Source organism: Felis catus, chromosome B1 (assembly GCF_018350175.1).
Source record: "Felis catus isolate Fca126 chromosome B1, F.catus_Fca126_mat1.0, whole genome shotgun sequence".
NCBI lineage: Eukaryota > Metazoa > Chordata > Mammalia > Carnivora > Felidae > Felis > Felis catus.
The window spans coordinates 200,109,107-200,122,619 of record NC_058371.1 but is presented as its reverse complement, the minus strand read 5'-3'; the positions used below and the strand labels follow the sequence as shown (position 1 = coordinate 200,122,619).

Below are 13,513 nucleotides of genomic sequence, written 5' to 3'. Positions count from 1 at the left end.
GAATGGTGTCAAGGAGAGTCACATCTGTGTGGGCCCCTCCTGTCAGAGCACCTTCTCTCATAGAGGAGATCTTATCTTCACAAAGGTCTGAAACTAAGTAGGGCATGGACTAGTGTCCCCATTTTTGCCCTCATTTTCTGATACCCAAGGGCTTCCCCCCTCCCCATCATGTGGTTATCTCCCTGCCTGGGATCTCTGCTGTTATCTGCTCATGCATTTGCTTCCCCAGTTGGACCAGGAAGGGAGGCTGGAGCTTAGATCTCTCCAACTCTCTGAGGCTTGTGAACACCTGCCATGGCTATATAGAAACATCAAGTTACATGGTGGGAAGGGACCTTACAGTCCACTGGCTAAATTTTCCTCTAAATACAGGAGTCCTCTTCAATATTTTCAATTTCTTCTTATATGTCTGGTATATAGTAGGTACTTGATAATGAGTAAATGAGTGAATGAATGAATAAATGAACAAGTGAGTTAGTGAATGACTTAATGAATGAGTGAATGAGTGAATGAAAGAATGCAGGCATGAATGAGTTAGTGAGTGAGTGCATGAATGAGTGAGCGGATGAGCTAATGAATTGAGTGAATGAGTCAGTGAGTGAGTTAAGGAGTGAATGAGGGAGTAAATGAGAGAGTGAATTGAGTGAGTGAGTGAATGAGTTAATAAGTGAGTGAGTTGAGTGAATGGATGAAAGAGTGAATGAGTGAGAGAATGAATGAGGGAGTGAATGAGTGAGTGAGTGAGTGAATGATTTAATGAATGAAAGAGTGAGGGAGGGAAGGAGGGAGTGATGATTAGTTCTCATTGTTAAGAAGTTCTTTACTCTTGGCTGACACTTGCCTCCTGCTAACCACCACTTCCTGAGCTAAGTCTACTCACTGACTCTACAAGGATTCACAGGATCACACTCTCCTCCTCCCCTGGTGTCTTCTCACATATTGGACCCACAGTGACCTGTTCTCTCGTCTTCAAACATGCCAACTGGGTCCTGCCAAGTTTGTTCCCATCTTGATGTTTTTGCCTGCCTGCCCCTTCTGCCTAGGGCTCTTGACTCAAATTTCTTTTCATGGCTGGATGCTCCTTGTTATTTCAGTCTCAACTCAAATATCACCTCCTCAGAAAAACAGTTTATAACCTGTAAGTCTAGAGTAACCTCCTCTGCCCCTTCCCCTCTCTGTGCTGAATCCTGGGTGATTTCTGCAGATCTGTCTTCCAGTTCACAAGGTCTTTCTTCATCAGTGTCTAGTCTACTGTTTAACTTGCCCATTGAGGTCTTCTATCAGTTACTCTATTTTATATCTATAGAATGTAGTTGTGAATGTTGTAATCATTCTTATTTTAAAGTCCTTTTTAGAGTCCCTGTTACATGTAATCCCCCAGAGCGATTTCTCATATTTATTGTATCTGCTGGCTATCTCTCATGAGTTGTGTATCTTTGTATTGTAATAATTTTTTACATGTAACTTTATCAGGAAGTATCATCTATGAGTGATCCACATGGTGTTGGAGGTGTGGAGGTGACCCTATGGTGTTTATTAATGGTAGAGGAGGTGTTATGTTAATTTCTTGGTGAATGCAAGATCAGTGCAAGGATTTGGGCACCAACCTCATGCATGACGTAAGCAAGAGATGATTATTTCTTTTTTAAAACTTATTTATTTATTTGGTGGGGTGGGGCAGAGAGAGTGGGAGATAGAGAATTCCAAGCAGGTTCCACACTGACAGAGTGGGGCTCGATCTCATGAACAGTGAGATCATGACCTGAGCCGAAATCAAGAGTTGGACGCTTAACTGATTGAGCCACCCAGGTGCCCCAACAGATGATGATTTCTTATGTTTGGTGTCACTCTCCTTATTCCAATAAAGAGGACTTTGCTCTGAAAGATTCATACACAAGCATCATGCAATGCATCAGTGCCCAAATGCCTGGTACCTGATGCATGAACATAATGCATGAAAATCACCCAGCTTGATGCATAAGCATGAAATTCACTGAAAATAGATTTCTGAGATTGCCTCCTCGATACCAACTCCCTAAGTCTGGGGTTGAGCCCAGGAATCTGAATTCCTGTAAAGTTCTCTAGGGGATTCTGATACATAGTGAAGTTTGGGTACCAATGATCCTATAAGCTTTGAAGACTGGAATTGAAATTATTTTTGTCTTATTTACTTCAAGTGAAAAGATTTAAAGCAGCTTATAAGATATATGAAAATACATTTTGAAAAGCAGACTTAGAAAACATCTACACAGGGTACCTGGGTGGCTCAGTCAGTTAAGCACCCGACTTTGGCTCAGGTCATGATCTCACAGTTTGTGAGTTTGAGCCCCATGTCAGGCTCTGTGCTGACAGCTCACAGCCTGGAGCCTGCTTTGGATTCTGTGTCTCCCTCTCTTTCTGCCCCTCCTCTGCTCACACTTTGTCTGTCTCTCTCTCTCTCTCTCAAAAATAAACATAATAAAATAAAATAAAAAAGCAAAGAAAACACCTACACAAACAGATAACAGATAACCTAAGTGAGTGTGATCTGACTTTATTTACTCCAATACTAGGGCACACAGGAGATGCTATGGTTGGCATCCTCACCAACATCCATATCATGGATGTGGCTGTGGACCATGCATGACCCACCATTGTCCATTTCTGGAGACCCTGGGCATTACTGCAAAGCCCACCCCAGTGAAGTCAGTTATGGGGAAGTTGTGGCACTCCAAAGGGAGGCTGCTCTCTGATATGGCTTTGCTGTTTCTGGGATCCCCTTCTGCAAACTGTCAGCCTGCCCAAATGCATTTACTGACTGTCAGCCCCCTTTGTTTCCTGGACCGCCCTCTGGGCAATGAAGGCTCCTCTTCCCAAGCCGATGTGCCTTGCTGAGCTGTGTTCTTTTGGACCTCTAGGCTTCTGCCCCAGCTGTTTCCTCTGCCCAGAAAACTTAAGACTCCATTCAATTATCTCTGTCTCCAGGTAGGCTCTCTCCTCTGCTTCCTTCATTTCCTTCCTTCCTTTTATCTGTTATTAATTGACCCCTTACCATATCTCAGCCCTGCACTGGAGCTCCCCAACTTCCCTGCATCCCAGCATCTGCTCCACTGCAGACCCTCCCAGCCTCACATCTCGCTGTGCTGCCCCTCCACTCTCTGCTCTTTCCACACCAGCTTCTTGTGCTCCCTCTCTCTCTCCATAGGACTTTTGCATAGGCTTCACCCTTCTCTGCCTGATGAGTCCCCCCCCACTCTCCTATTCTCCCCACAGTGATTGTCATCTCCTGGTTCCCTATGGTTGTCTCATTCTGCCTTCCTTCTTCACTTCTGCCCTTTTGTGATTCCTAGATTACCCTCTGTCTCCTCAACCACACTGGAGCCTCACAAGGGCAAGCCCTGTAACCTCAGCACCTAGCACTAAGCCTGCCATATAGCAGGTGCCCAGTCTTGAGCAGATGAAATGAAGACATCCTTGAGAACCTCAATCTGTCTCTTCCTTTGGACCAGTTCTTAACCTTCTATTGGCCATTGGCCCCTTTGAGAGTCTCATGAAAGCTAGAAACCCTCTCTGCACAAATACACGTGAACATTTATTCCATATTATTTCAAAATTGAAAACCACTCCAAATAAAGAGGCCACTGTCTATTAATTCCAAGCTAAGATTCTTTTCCTGAGAGAGCAGCTGGTGAATTGTGTCCAGATATCATGATTGAAGGCCACCACATTAAAAAATTTTTTTTCCAGTTTTTATTTATTTTTGAGAGACAGAGAGAGACAGAACATGAGCCGGGGAGGGGCAAAGAAAGAGAGAGACACAGAATCCGAAGCAGGGTCCAGGCTCCAAGCTGTCAGCACAGAACCCGATGAGGGACTGGAACCCATGAACCATGAGATCATGACCTGAGCCAAAGTTGGACGCTCAACCAGCTGAGCCACCCAGGCGCCCCTAAGCCCACCACATTTAGAGATAAAAATGGGCCTCCCAGCATCTTCAAAGGCTGGTGCATTCAGATGGCATCATGGGGGTGCCATGCTGGCTGGTATGTCCCCTTTAAAAGCTCATCTCCCTACTTTTGTTGTTGCAGGAAAGAAGACAGCACAGAGGCACGCACATCCCACTGAGGAATATTTATATCCCTCCCGACTGACCAACAGAGCAGCAGTGGCCCCAGGACTTGTGGTTCCTTCCAGGGACCTGAGTTACAAGCCAGAGGACTGTCTTCCTGTTCTAAGTCATTCATGGGAATGTCTCTCTTCTGTATAATACCAACCAGGGGACCAAAGGATGGCTGTTGACTATCAGAAGCTGTACGTATTGGCACGGGGTGGTGGGAAGAAGCTTGGGTCTGGAGTCCCAACGTCTTGGCTGGCTTTGCTCCTCCTAAGCTGTGTCACCTTGCCCAAATTACTTCAAACGTCCGCTTCTTTACCTGTCTGAGGGTCTAAACACCTACTTGACAGTTTTGTTCTGACAGCCAAATGAGCTCATGGCTACGAGAGTGCTCTGCACCCTGGACGATGCTTCCCACACGTCAGGGATCATGGCTGTTTGTAAATGTGATTCTCTCATTCATGTGACTGACCACACCCTGCCACAGCTACTCATTACACTCACAGTTCTCTGTAGCTGCCACCCAAGGTGGGTGATGTGGTACCATGGCAGGATTATCGTTTTTGCAGTCTCAGGGGTCATCTTGATATTATAGAGCTCCTGCGGAAGCCTGAGCTAAGGTGAAGGTTCTAACCTGTGTGAAAAATTGTACACATGTGAGCACTTCCCTGGGAAGAGGGGCCATGGGTTTCATTAGATTCTCAAATGAAACTGGAACCCTCAAAAGCCAAGCACCCGTCGTCTAAGGGGAAAGGACTCCACTGAGGAACCCAGAGACCCAGCTCTGCCTCTAACTGGCTGGTGACTTTGAGGCCTCAGTTCCTGATCTACAAAATGGGTGCAGCCACATGCCCTCCAGTAACCTTCGCAGTCCGGCAGCGGATGAGTCTGTGGCCCCTCCCTGCATGTGTCCTCCCCCAGAGAGGACACTCTTCCCGCTGCAGCAAACACTTGCTGGGTCCCTACTGTGCGGTGAGCTCTGGCCGGCTGGAAGCTCCTGTACCCAGTCTTCTTGCTTCCTGAGTAAGTAGAGAGTTCTTCTAGTCTAACCATATGTCACTTCATGCAACTGTGTCCACAGATTGTCCCCCAGATAACCACAGCACTTCAAAATTCTTAAAGCACTCAAAGCTCATTAAAGAGCATTATGGCCCAGCCACTGTGCAGACTGAGGGGTTTGCTGCCTCTGAAAATACCTCCCTGTAAATTACAGGTCTGTGACACCCTCTTCCTTGGGCAGCCGAAGGCGTAACAGGGACACTGAAACCTAAGCATCCCCCAGGAAGGCAGAATGAAAAGCAGGTTGCAATGTGGTACTACCTCCATGAGCCGAATTCTTTCCCACCCTGCTGCTACTGGCAGAGATTGACAGTAAGGAGACAGGCTGGTGGTCAGGATCTGCCCCAAAGTCCTTGGCCTCAGCAGAGCCTGGGCTGGCTCAGCGAGGGGTAAGTGACAGGCAGGCCCCACGACCCACGGGGCAGATCTCAGAGAGCTCTTAGTCTGTAGCGGGCACACGGACAGCCCTTGGATCAGACGTGGCTCACAAACACATCCCATTTGGCTTAGGTTTGTTCCAAAAACAGCAGTAGAGTACGTAAACATAAAATGTACCATCTTAACCCTTTTTAAATGCCCAGTTTAGGACATTCACATGTTGGGCAACCATCACCACCATCCATTTCCAGAACATTTCCATCTTCCCGAACTGAAACTCTGTCCCCATTAAACGCCAGCCCCCTCTTCTCCCCTGCCTCAGCCCCTGGAAACGCCTATTGTGCTTTCCATCTTGACAGATACGATTGCTCTGAAAACTTCATGTAAGTGGAGTCCTACCAGAGTTGTCCTTTGGGGACTCTTTCACTAGCCGTAATGGCCTCTAGGCTCATCCACATTGTTGCAGGTGTTAGAACTTCCTTCCTTTTTGAGGCTAAATGATATTCCAGTGGGTGGACAGGTCCCATCCTGTGTACCGTCTACCTGTCGACCGACACTTGAGTTGTTTCCGTCCTCTGCCTCTTGTGACTAACGTGCTGTGAACACAGAAGTACAAATACCTGCCTTGTATTTGTTACTATTGGGGTAACCAATAGTAACCCCGTTGAAAAACCAGAAGATTCCTCATAGAAATACGAATTCCTGGCTTCTCTCGGAAGACAGCGGAACTGGCAATTCAAGGTTTCTATGTTCAGGGCCATGCTCAGACGAATGAGGCCAGCACACTCCTTTCCCAATGACAGGCACACTCCGCCTTGGGAGGGCTTCAGGCAGCCACACCCTCCCAGGGTCTCTTCTGCCGACCACCTACCTTGCCCGGTCTGCCCAACCCTCTGATCAGATGGCTGAAGATACAGTGACCCCGAGAGGCACAGGGACCTGGGCCCGTGGTGTCACAGGTGAGATGGTGAGTGACTGCTGTCACCTGGGAAAGGCCTGGACTAGGTTCCGGTTCCGGCTCTGCTGCTTGCCTGCTTCAGTGACCTTCACCTTTCTGAGCCTAAGTTTCCTCCTTTGGAAGAAAAGATACCTTCTCCAGCAGATTCATGGAATTATTGTCAAGATAGAAGAAGAAGCTGTGTGGTGACTGGAACATGGCATTACTAACAGCACAGTCCAGGTCTGGCAGCCTAGAATTTGGGGGTTCATTTCCCCCTCTGCAAAATTGGAAAAGGGACCATGCCTCTTCACGGGAGTGTCCTGAGAACTGAGACAGGGAAGGTAAAGCATCCAGCAGAGCGCCTGGCACACAGCAGGTGCATCCCACATGTTACTTGGTAACAAGAGAGGGCTCTGTTGGAGGGCTCCAGATCCCCCTTGGCAGAGATCACAATCCAGGAAGACACCTGACGTCCTGATGTTGTGGGCACAGCCTGGCTGCAGATTCCATCAGCCTGATTTCAAAGCCCACCCTCCACCTTTTATCTGCCAGGGCCTGTCAGCAGCCTCCCTGAGCTGTAGACTGTCCCCTGTTGGAGGGCACACAATCACTGTCTTTGCCAGCACCAGGGGAGACGAGAAACATCAGGTGCCTGGTGCATACTAGGTGCTCACCAACAAACGTAGTTCCCCTCCTCCCTTTCCCAAGCAGAAGTCGGCCTCTGAGTTTAAAAAGATGGCGTGTTTTCCAAATGAGTATTAAAGAAGAAGGGGAAGGAGAAGGGGAAGGGGAAGGGGAGGGAAAATATGGTTTTCAGCCCCCACTGGAGTGCCTCAGGGCTCTCATGTTCTTGGGGTTTTATTGAGCACCACTAAATGCCAGGCACCAATGATGGGCCTACCTGGGGTAACAGGAGAAAACAAAACATACCAATCCCCTGCTCTTTGGGGTCGAATTATATCAGCCAATGGGTCAGTTGGTGGATACATGCTCATTAAGTGCCTCTTCTGAGCTGACTTTATGCGGGACCTTGGCCTCACCTTCAAGGCTCATCTCTGTTGCTGGATGTGGGCTGCCTCCAAGCTGTACCCTGTGGATCCTGTGGCTCCTGCGGCAGCCCCAGATGTCACCCTTGTCCTGGGTCCCTGATCACCCACCCCTGTTCTTTCTGTCCATTTGTGTTGCTTCATTGACTCGGTCCATTCCAGATTCCCCTAGGGAAGTCTCTGAGCCTCTTTGGGACCTGTGAAGCACCCCTGGGGGGAGCAGTCCATCCCAGGCCCGGTGTGGACCCTGGCAGAGCCCTGCCTCTCTACCTTTGGGCTTTGAGTGAGATGGAAATGTGACCAGAAAAAGCACTTTGCAGACCTCAGTGTTGTGCATATGCTTTCTTCATTTCATTAATTCAATATGTGTCTGCTGTGCACCTACTGTGTGCTGTCACGGACAAGGTGGTCTGTGTCATGACGATTGGAAAAGGTCCCTAAGCTAAGGAAGAGAAGCTTGCTTGTCAGATGGTTGTACTATGCATTCATAAATTATGATTAGCAACAGCCAGGGAGTTGGCATGGCAACGTTTCCCCACAAACCGCCAGGCAGTGTTCTTAAAATAGGTTCCCCGGAGGTGTGGCAGCGGTGGAAACACACAGAGGCAGTGTGGTCTGATGGCTCTGTGGACCAAGGTAGACTCCACTGCCACCTGTGTGTTCAGAAAGGCCATGCCACCCCCTTTCCCGAGCAGACCAGAGGCACGGTAATTAAGATAGACCCGGAAGCGTCCATTGTTGGAACTGGCGACTTAATTTGTTATAAATACCCCTGCCTTTCCCCATTTAACAGGGGAGGTAAGGAAAGCGGAGCCCCGAGGGGTTAAGTGACCGGCCCAGGGTCACACAGTCATCTGATTGCAGATGTGACTGAATCTGGTTCTGACGTCTTTATAGAGACTTCTCCAACTGTGCTTTTCTGGTTTGGAATTCTAGATCTGGGCCCGATGCAGTTCATTTCCTAATGGGTTACAGTCTGCATGGCATCACTTAGCAACATGCATCGGGTCAAGGAATCTTTCCTTTCGTATAGAATCTATGCCCCGTTTCTCCCTGCGGAAGCCCTGAATCCCAAGATGTCATGGAAACTCACCTGCTTCTTGGCCAGGCTGAGATGATTGTGGTTTAAGTTCATCTCTCCACAGCCTTCCCTACCCTAGTTTCCCAGTGTGGAAATCAGGTAGCAGAGCCTATCCAAAGTTTATGATCTGCTTTGCAATGAGATGACTGTGTGAGTTAGTGACCCCCTCATCACAGAGGACGGGGAAGCCAAACCCTTTAAAAGATGAGTTCCCTTTCTTCTATTTGTGTTACTCAGCAATTTATTGCATAAATTTTATCAACTTGAGAAGGTGTTTTGTCTCTGTTTTGTTTTTTTCTTTTTTTACCTTCAGGCTGGCGAGCTGCTTTTAAGAGATTCACAACTGTTGTTTAATCCAGGACCGGAATGTGAAACTTTGTTGAGCACTATCTACTTCTGAGAATAGGGTGCTAGACACGTGTGACGTATTTTAGAGACTCAACCTTTCTTTCTCTATGTAGATAGGGCCTTGCCGTGGAAAGGGCTCTGGGCTGGGAGCAGGGAGGTCTGCCAACTGAGCTTTGCCAAACCCCCTCTCTAGGCCATCGGTAGGCCATAAAGATTGCCCTAGGTAGCGATAATTCCTTACTGTGATTTCGTGTTGGACTCACCTGCAGAGCTTTTTAAAAACCCAACGCACAGGCCCCTTTCCAGGCCTTGAAACCAGCCTATCTTGGGTGGGCCCCAAGCGGGGATCTTCAAAAAGGCCCCCAGTGATTCCAACGGGCAGCCAGGGGGAAAAGCATCAAATTGTCCCTTTCAGTTCTGCCATCTCCTGTGTTAATTAAATTCCAAGATGCCACTGGGGATTTCTTCTGTGTTAGACTCATTTATTTTTGCTCCTTGCTAAGAAAGAAATGTGTACTCAGAGTTGATAGGAGGAACCTTCTCACCTTCGGAACGTTTTTGACCATGAGTCAGCGTTGCAACTTCACCTTTAGAGGCCCTTTTAAGCAGCTAATGATCCTTAGGAAAACGAAATGCATGACACCGTAGCATTCATTTCTACGGTGGCAGAACCTGACGCTGAACTCCTTTTGGTGGCTGATCACAGCACGCTTACATGGGAGTTTGGATAACAACTGGGTGATGCAGTAGACATCAAGAATGAACCTCTTGTGTACGGCCGAATGCATCCTAAAATCTTCTGGAAATAGATACTCCAAATCCACCGCTATCTATAGCTTTATGAGTTTTGCAACCAAATAGAAGCTGATTCCTGTTCAGCATTTGTGCCAGTGGCCAACTGTGTCCTATCTGGCCTTGAAATAAATTCTTTGGGAATTCTTGATGCCTTAAGGAGGTGGACAAGGAAGACCCCTGGGACTTGTTCATGTATTTAGTCCTCTTCCTGTTTTAGAAGAATTTCTAAAAAAAGACAGTGTGTGCCTTGGACCAAAACTTGTTTTTAAGAAGCTGGTAGGCTTAGGATGGAAGGATTGGCTTTCTTTATCCCATTGGATCTTCCCTAAATCCTACTCTGGTTTGAGAAAGCACAGCTCTCGTCCCAATCTGACTTTTGCATCCATGGCACAAATGTATTACATGGAGTCATGGAAAGACTAATGGGAGAACTGGTACAAATCAAAGGAAGATTTGCTCCAACACCATTTTTTTTTTGTCTTTGGAAAGTATCATCAGGCTATGTCCACAGATGGATTGATGCTGCATTTATATGATGGTGGAATAAGGGGAGGGGAAGACAAATGAATGGGATTGTTAAAAATGGCAGAAAGCTTGATATCAACTCTGTATCAATATATTCTTTTCTAAGGTAAAGTAATGTAATACCATGTTAATGGATATGACGTCAAAAGTGATGGGGGAATAAATATCTATGCAGTCACAGTATAACTATTAACTGAGACTTTTTCAATGAGGGTGAAGACAAGGTCTGACTCGAATGGAGATCATAGAAGGAGTTATGGGCCAGATACACTGGGTTTGGACTGTCCTCTGCCACCAACTGGTTGTGCAAGTTTGGATGGTGTGCTTACCTCTCTCAATCTCAACGTCCTCCATGGAAACGTCAGGGAAGGTGTGAGCCTTGATGAGATAGCACACGTTTTCTAAAGCACCTGCATATGTTGGCGCTCTGCAGATGTTGGGAACCTTTCCTCACCCCTTGGAAAATGCTCTGGTGCATTTCAGTGCCATGGCTGGGCGTGTGTCACGAAGCTGAGTTGTGTGACTCCGTTGGTCTTCCAACTCAGATTGTTCAGGTTTGCACAATCCACTTTTGATGAGGAGGCAAGGAAGGGACCTGGGTGTCATTGGCAAAGATGATGAACAAGCCTTGAGAATTCATCTTGGCAGAATGTCCCTGTTCTCTTCAGTCTTCCAGGGTGACTCCTGGGAGGATATCGTGTGAAAGCTGTGAAGCACAGACAATAGTTTGGAAATTGCAGACTTTCCCACTGGGTCCCAAATGTACAGTGATGCTACACCTTGCTACTGCTTGAGCATTAAAGGAGTTTTATATTATATATGGCCATTCATAAACACAAGGGTCAGAATTTTGGCAGAGTTCTGGCCCTCCCCTCAGTTAGAAGTGTGGATTCGCATGGGAGTGGTCTGGCAAAAGGAGCGGAACCCCTTTCCTTCTGGATGCTTTTCAGCAGGAACCTCCCTTGGGTCCAGGAGAAGTGGCCGTCCCCCAGCTCCTGCCTTCCGCAAATGAACAGAGCGCTCAGTCCCTGGAGACACTCATTGGATTCCCGATCAGTTGTGAATCAGGCTCAAAACTCCCTTCTGGGTTTTCAAGATTTGTAATGATTGCTCAATCTTGTGTAAACCAGGCTGGCATTTTCTCTTGTTACCAAGATGTATTTTTCTATGTTAGTTAAATGTATAATTTGTGTAATTTTGTACATTAAAATGTATGCTTTTTCACAATTAAAGGTTTTTTTTTCCCTTTTGAATGTCTAACTTACTGATGGTTTGTTACAAAGAGTTGTAGACCTTGACACAATACAAAAAGGCAATGAATCCAAGAGTCCTGATTTTTGGTGGGGAATGGTGCCCTTCTCAGAAGTCACATCCACTTTGCACAAATAATGAAGTGACTTCCTTTATGGCCCTTTATATGGCTGTATTAGTTTGCTGTTGCTGTAACAAGTTACCACGAACGTAGAGGCTCCAAACAATACATGTATCTTACAGCTCTGGAGATTAGAAGTCTGCATTGGGTCTCACAGGGCTAAAATCAAGATCTCTGTAGGGCTGCGTTCCTTTGGGAAGCTCTGGGGAGAATTTGCTTCCTTGCCGTTTCCAGCTCCTAGAAGCTGCCTTCGGTCTTTGGCTTATGCTCTCTTCCTCCATCTTGAAAGGCAACAGCATATCTCTCTCTGACTCTGACACCTGCTTCTGTCATCATGTCTTCTTCTCTGACTCTGATCATCCTGCCTTCCTCTCTTGCTTATAAGGATGCTCGGATTACCTTAGGCCAAACTGGATAATCCAGGATAATCTCCCTTTCCCAAGATCCCAAACGTAACCACATCTGCAAATTCCCTTTTGCCATGCAAGATAACATCTACACAGACTCTAGGGATTAGGAGATGGGGATCTTTGGGAGGGGGATATTATTCTGCCTACCATAATCCGTTATGAACTGATTTGGAGGTAGTGGGGGAAAAAAGCAGACATATTAGAATCAAACAGGCCTGAACTTGAACTATATCTCTGCCACTCGGTGGCCACACAACTTTAGGCAGCTTGCTTAACTTCTCTGAACCTACACAAAGTGACTGAAATAATCCATTACTGGCCTCACAAATTCATACCTAACAATAAACTACAATTCCCTTGCCCTCATTTTTTTTTGGAAATCATTCTTTTTACAACTGATACTTAAAAAAAATTTTTTTGATGTTTACTTATTTTTTAGAGACACAGAGAGAGAGAGAGAGAGAGAGAGAGTGGGGAGGGGCAGAGAGAGAGAGAGACAGAATCCGAAGCAGGTTCCAGGCTCCGAGCTGTCAGCACAGAGCCTGACACGGGGCTCAAACTCACGGACCGCGAGATCATGACCTGAGCCGAAGTCGGACGCTTAACCAACTGAGGCACCCAGGCGCCCCTACAACTGACACTTTTAAAAAATATCTTTTTGTGTGTTTGTTTGCCCAAGAGGGGCCCTGATGGAGAATATGCATTGGAACTGAGTGGCCTCTCCTGTTCTCTCCCTATGGCCATGTGATGACGTGACCCTTCCTGTTCTCTGCCATCACCCCAGAAGCCCTCATGGGCTGACAGGATGAGCTCCTTGCTTATCCTTCCCCCAATGCCATGGTTTCATTCACTTGTGATCACTCCTTTCCTGGAGGACTGAGAGCAGAGAACAGGATCGGAAGGTCACGACCATCCTCTGGCCCGAATGCAGTTTGCTCAGGTTTCCTGGTTTTTTTTCTGCTGGCCTCCGTCAGATACCATTCTCTTGGCTTCGTGCAGACTGGTGGGTGCATTTCCTAACTTACACCTCCAGCTTGGTTTCTGGCCTCCCTTTCTTTGCTACGCTTGGGTTACTACCCTTGAATGAGGGGACATTGTAGGAAGCACTCAGACAAAGTTGAGCCAAACCCCGGCGTGATCACCTCCTGGCAGTTAACTGGAGTTGTGAGGGTAAGGTGTGTACCCCTCAGTGCTCCAGCCTGAAAATCGAGATGGTATTGTCTGCCACATAGGGCTGGGGAGAGAGCCGGTGCCGTGTAAAGCAGAGTGTAGTGTGTAGAGATGAACGGTGAGTGCACGGACCCTTATGTATACATGGTAGGCACTCCATAAAAGTCAACCCCCCCCACCTTGTCTGTAGGGGTGCAGAGGAGTCCTGAGGAGTAACATAAAAAAACATACAGTGGGTGCCCAAATGCATGTTGGATGCAGGATGAATGATTTTTTGCCCCAGGTTGTATGGAGGA

The 13,513-nt window shown here is 47.2% G+C and overlaps 1 protein-coding gene across 1 annotated transcript in view; it reads left to right on the top strand.

Moving 5' to 3' along the window:
• The window catches only part of CB1H4orf50 (chromosome B1 C4orf50 homolog), a 112,161-nt gene extending 100,646 nt beyond the window's left edge, over positions 1 to 11,515 (top strand). Inside the window, exon 13 of the mRNA XM_023253326.2 lies at positions 4,068 to 11,515. The gene's annotated coding sequence lies outside the window, so the exon portion shown is untranslated. The remainder of the gene's footprint in view (positions 1 to 4,067) is intronic.
• Positions 11,516 to 13,513: the final 1,998 nt, after the last annotated feature.